Source organism: Ornithodoros turicata, chromosome 3 (assembly GCF_037126465.1).
Source record: "Ornithodoros turicata isolate Travis chromosome 3, ASM3712646v1, whole genome shotgun sequence".
NCBI lineage: Eukaryota > Metazoa > Arthropoda > Arachnida > Ixodida > Argasidae > Ornithodoros > Ornithodoros turicata.
Window position 1 is genome coordinate 63,633,968 of NC_088203.1, and position 6,261 is coordinate 63,640,228.

General features: G+C 44.3%; 1 long non-coding RNA gene across 2 annotated transcripts; it reads right to left on the bottom strand.

Annotated features, from left to right (window-relative positions):
* Window positions 1-337: 337 nt before the first annotated feature.
* Window positions 338-5,777, bottom strand: LOC135388540 (uncharacterized). Of its 2 annotated transcripts, none has more exons than XR_010421455.1 (3): window positions 3,726-5,777; window positions 3,436-3,650; window positions 338-3,182 (listed from the first exon to the last, which is right to left on the bottom strand). It is a non-coding gene; the product is annotated as an uncharacterized LOC135388540 (long non-coding RNA). The 2 variants fall into 2 exon arrangements; XR_010421454.1 differs by having other exon boundaries at window positions 338-3,097; window positions 3,726-5,766.
* Window positions 5,778-6,261: the final 484 nt, after the last annotated feature.

The window sequence follows — 6,261 nt, forward strand, 5'->3', positions numbered from 1 at the left end:
TCGATCTGCGCGCTTACCTCGTTGTCGGAAATCTCGCCCAGTACGTGTCTTCTGTTTTGCACAAACTTGCCCAGACGACACAATGACGTCCATAGGACGTCCTATGGATATCTGTTTGGGAATACAGGATATCCATGGGATGTTCAAACATATCCGGCGGACATCCATGGGACATCCCCTTGTGTGCAAAAAGACGTCCTATGACCTTTCCTGGGGACATCCCGTGGGACAAGTCTGGGATATGGTCAGGCTTTCATCGGATATGCCATACCGTGCCTTCACGGTATCCAATATGCTTTAACACTAGCTGCAGCAAATAATTTTCACGTGATCAGAGCAGTTTCAAAGCTTTCATGGCTTCTTTATTTCAAGGAACTTCAAGTGATGTATAGCTACACAATGTTAAATACTACACAATATGCATAAAAAGAAAATGACATTTGACTTGGATGATAACAAAGCAGATAAGTGCTCAATGCATGAACGCATAAAAGCTCTAGAAAAGCTCTACATCACACCAACATCTGAAGCTGCTGAGAGGTGAAATCAATTTGTAGTCTGCATATAGCAGTGACGAGCAGAAACTGTGTTCTCAGTCATTAAGCCCACAAGGGGTGCTTCGGAATTAATGGTGGCTGGATGGCTTACAGGGTCAGACCACACTTTGCCTTGTATGCAGGGAAAAGCCGAACGATTCTTGCGCCAGCAGTTAGAAATATTCATAACGCTAAACAAATAGTCGATATGCTTATTTGGACCGAAAATGGCATCCCTCTATCTAGAAAAGGCTCTGTAAATGTACACATGGCGTATGGAACTAAAGGATCATCACCTTGGTGCTGTTATTTAACGTCACTACATCAATGGGCTGAAGCACCATTCAGCATAAATGAGTAAATAATGTCATCGCATTAATGCGCTGTAGCACCTAGCAAACGCCGTCATCACATAATTGGTTCGAAGCACCTCCTAGCAAAAATGAGCAAACACCACAAAGCCACTTCCGTGCAGTACACATCAGATTCATGTAGAAATTCGTCATTTCAGTCGAGGTAAGTTGTACTACGAGCCTTCAAAAGTGCCTTCCACCTTTGTCATCTGAGCAAAACCATTTTTCACAATTCCTGATACAGATACTTGAGTCTTTAACTGCGCCGATGAACATTATTTGGCTACAATAATATGCACAAAAATACCAATCACTTCAAAGAGAACCTTATTTACTCCCTTCTGGACAGCGTGGTCGCTAACAAACAACCCGAACAAGAAACATGTATCAGGAGTCCGATATGACAATGCGAGCCAAGTGCAGTCTTTACAAAATACATAAATGAATAAAATGAATAACGTCATCTATAGGGCACTTCACACTTCATTCTTCTGTAGTCTACAGTTGGCCTCGGCCAAGATGAAATGTAAGGAGCCCAGTTTGGGCGTTCAAGATAACACTACAAGAGCTGCAATAGCAGCTGTAAAATATAGCATGGAATTTCAAACATTCTGAGCAGTTCCGGATTACACAACATGCTCATGAATGAAATAAACGCACCATCATGACTAGTAATCAGGTTGCGGAAAATAAGCAGAGGTGTAATTTGGCCTCTTTGGAGTTTGCTTGAAACAAGTGCAGTCTCCGAAGGGTGACATATGCAAGGAAAATTCCTGGTGTTTCTTTTTTTGCTTTTTTTATGAACGTATACATAGAGGGCGCTTCACCTAAAGTAATAAACGATTGTATTGGCAACGTACCTGCAAGAGGATTGTGGCACTTTCTGCAATTACCTTCTGGAATCTTTTGCTGCCATTCTGGAAAGCTTTGGACAATTTTTAATTCAGGGATCTTTTCAATGAAAAACTTTGAAAATTGCCAAGCGATCCTACGAATAACCGCAGACGTAACGAAAACTATGCACAGTATAGTGACTGAAATAGTTGAAAAGTCTTAGCAAAAGTGCTGCTATAGCCCCACCTGCTTTATTGTTGCAAAAATCCGTGCGCAAAATGTGCAGGAAGAGGAAGAAGTGTTCCCACCTTGATTTTTTTTCGTTTCTTTGTGCATCAAGGTCAAACCAGGGAAAAGAAAGGTAAAGCAAGAGGCGGGGATACTTCTTCCCTGCAACTAATCTGCTGGCTTTTTGCAACAATCAAGTCGGCAGGACTAAAGCATCACTTTTACTTTTTTCGACCGTTTCTGTTAATACTGCGCATAGGTTTTGTTGGGTCTGCGGTCATCCGGAGGGCACTTCATATTTCTGTTAAAAAATAGGGGTGTGCTTGGCAATTTTCTTAATTTGATTGAAAACATAAATTTCCGTCAATTAAAAATTGTCCAAAGCCGTCAGCAAAGCCAAAGTGTCTGCAAAAGTTGCCAGAGGGTAATTGCCAAAAATCCCACAATCCGATACGGCGTGTACGTCTACGGTTAGAATTTATCACGATAGGTGAAACACCCTATATGTGCGGCCTTCTACGTTGCAAAGTTATATCTAGCTCTATTGTCGTCACCTTCCAATACACATGAACACGCAGACAACTCGAACAATATTCGAGTTGTCTTTACGTATTATTATTATTCACAATCAAGCTTATTATCCTCACCAAAAAGTTATTAACTATTTGTCACAATTATGGTCTGCTCCCGAGCTCTCTACACGGAATAAACTTTAAGATAATCCCACCTTCTGTTTCATGAGCTGAATTTTTTTTTGTCCAACATTATACATTAACGAAAACCCATTAATATTGTCGATGTGTATTGCATGGAGATGACAATGGCATAACACTTTTCATTTTGAAGGCAACACCTGCATAGCCCTCAGTCTGGAGCCAAATATACAGAGGAAAGAAATGTGTATCTACCACACTCTCAGAGAATGCACATTTTTTTCTCTCGTGAAATCTAGGCTCAAAGCTAGGCCTGAAGAGTTTCGCACGGATTGGCCCAGCTGTCGCTGCTGTTCTGTGTAGTACTCCGAGCCCTTATCTTTTGTCGACGTCCTGTCATGAGGTTCTTTGGCGTGCCTCAGCCAGGACTTTATGTGCTGCTCTCCTTTACTGCGGGTCACGTCCTTGAGCAGCCGGTTTGGCATTACAGTGCCTATAATTAAAAACGTGACTTGGCTTCAGAAACACAGGTGACAAGTCAGATATACAGAATATGCAAACACATATTTTAATACTTACTGCAGCATGAATGCAAGGGTGTGGGAAAATGCTTATTACTGACAACAAATTGTTCAGCACTATAGCTGCACATGCATTCCTTATAGCAAAGTGGGACGGACTAAGTACTGTTCTTGTAGCCAGCACTGTAGTTAAAACTTACCATATCACTATTCGAGTCCAACTTAGACACATCGCAGTAAACCATGATCAGGGAGTTCACAAAAATGAATAGGACTGCATAAGAACTTATGGAATCTTACAAGAACTTACATCACAGCATAACAGGTCGCAGAACTTCATCGTCCCCTTGCCTCACTGCGAGCTGGAGGAGGTTGCTACTTTGTCCTTCATGAGCGCTCGTAAAATTCTCAGTTTCTCAGGTGAAACTGATTAGCAGGCCACGTCACTCATCTTTTCACGTAAATATGGGACCTCGAAGAGCAATTTTTTTCGCACCAGTCGCTGCTGCCCGGAGAAATGAACTTCTGTTAGAGAAATGTTCAAAGTCAAATTTGCTCCTCGCTCAAGTCTATTATCACGAAGTTGGAACACCAACTTGCCTTTCTGGTATCCTCAAATGTTAAAAGCTTTGGTTCTTCACCAGAAAATTCTACGGTGAAAGTGAAGAAACCCATCAGCCATCTCACACTTTTATCGACAACAAATAAGTATAGAGAAGCTGAACAGACTAGTCACTTCTTTAGGCAATAGAACAGGCTACGCACGAATCAGCCTGCCTATTAAACGAAATTACCCTAGAAGCAAACCTCGGTAACATCAGCGCTGGGAGATAACGAAATTAATGGCATTGTAAGTACAGTTAAATACCTTGATGCCGAAAATTTTGTGCATTTACGTACACGCATGAACACCATAAACGGTCACCGCAACGAACGCCACAAAACAAATAACGGATTGGATTGGATCGGCCTTTAGTGCCCTGCGTTGACCGCTCGGGGTACCGACCATGGTTGCTGACTTTCTACTTCTTTTATGACGGAGCCAGCGAGCGCGGCAGTGTATTGCTGGACGGATGCGTGTGCGCGCATCGCGCGTTTGTTTTTTAGTGGTGGAAGCGGCGTCAGCGACACAAGTGAACACCACTTTGTGACCACGCAGATGCACACACATCCTCACACATCGTGTTGATTTGCAAATCTCCTCGAAGAAATGGGGTCGCGGAGTTGCGTTTTCATTGTAAAACGTAGCGATTTAGGCGCCGTTTCAAATTTATGTCGCAGGTCCCATTGCGAGGGATACAGAAAATATTGCATGTCAAAAATTTAATAAACCAGGATCTAGATCGCGCTTAGCGCGTAGGTCCTGGCCGCATTGCCAGGCAGCGCTCGTCATGGGGTCATTCACATTGATGGGGCAAGTTGTTGTGCAGTATAATCAAAGGGGGGGGGGATATATATTTATTGAATGGTATAATCAAAGGATAATAAAGTACAGTACAACGTTTTGGGACTGCCCTGTACGTACAGTGGAATTTTTCAGTAAGCGTGTCTAACTGCAGATATATGTCGTTTTTTTTTTCTGCTTCAGGCACAGCGTTATTTCAGACGATCAGATACACACTTATGCGATATTATTGGTAACCACAGTTCCGAAATTTCACCTGCTCAGGAAGCCAAATGAAGAAGGACAAAAATTATCCCGGCCAGACGCCTATGGGATATTCCGAGTCTTGTCCTGCTGAAACATGCGTGGGATATCCCCACAAAGTTTCAGCGGGACATTCTTATTTTTGGGACGTGATGGGAACGCCAGGACATCCGAGGGACTTTGCGTGTTGTCTGGGAAATGTGTGTAAAAAAAAAAACACTCGCATGTGAAAATGACGAAAAAGAAATAGCGCGAGCCATTTGTACACTCAGGAGGCAGAAAGTCCCGGTTTGACTCGAACACCCCTCGTACATGTGTGCCAGAGACGGACGGTTTCACTTTCGCTGTGCCGATTCGTTTAGCCCCCAAAACATGGGTGTACCGAGAGCAGGGCAATGGGGGCAGTGGCCCCCTCTGGAGATTTAAAGGTGGTGTCCGCGAAGATTCAATGTTTCTGAACTAAACCTAACATCTGCCTCACAATGCCCTCCATGTAAATAACGCTAGTAGTTTTTCCAAAATTCGTTGAGGTTTTCCCATAAAACACAAAAAACGTCGGTTCCTAAAACAACTGTTAACTTCCGGTCGAAGGGACCCTCTCGAGCTGCCCCCGCGTTCTTGGCTTCCGGTGACGTAGTTGGCTTTGCCGGCGGGATTTGCAATCGCGCATTCGCTCTGCGGACAGCGCAATCCGAAAGCAAGGTAGAATAAATATATTACTTAACTGATGGTTGTGAGTCGGAATCCGAATAAGAGGATGAGATTGGCATATGCGACGAGCGCCTTTTATAACGAACCCATTGCCGCGGAACAGCGAAGAAATGGACATCAGTATCCAGTCCAGCTGCGATTTTACGAACCTATCGCAGCGCGCCACATTCAGGTAAGACGTGCTCTCAGGCTTCCTCTTCTTTCTGCACAGCATAACAAAGTCCCGTTAGGGTTAGAGACTCACAACTGAAAGACCAGTGGAAAGCCAGTGAAGTACATATGCAGCGGGAAAAGGTAGCCGAAGCTCTTTTGCTGCATGTAGAACACACGTTTACAAGTCCCAAACGTCGCCACACCAGCACTGGACAGCTGTTTCGGTCTTCTTGGGCCTCTTCAGCTGTGCGCGTGTGGGCAACGTTTGAGTGGGTGCCGTCAGAAGGTCACCTGAAACGTGATGTCCTTCCGTCAGGGTGAGAGACTCACCACTGAAAGCTCAGTGCAAAGCCAGTGAAATGCATATAGAGGAGTAGCCAGAGCTGTTTGGCTGCATGTACAACTTGTGTTTACAAGTCCCAAACGTCGCCACACCAGCTCTGGACAGCTGTTTCGACGTTCTTGGGCCTCTTCAGCAGTGCGCGTGTGGGCAACGTTTGAGTGGGTGGCGTCAGAATGTCACATGGAACGTGATGTCCTTCCGTCAGGGTAAGAGACTCACCACTGAAAGCTAAAGTCCCTGGACTGGGAAAAGTAGCGACACCTTTTTCCCTTTCCTGCCGC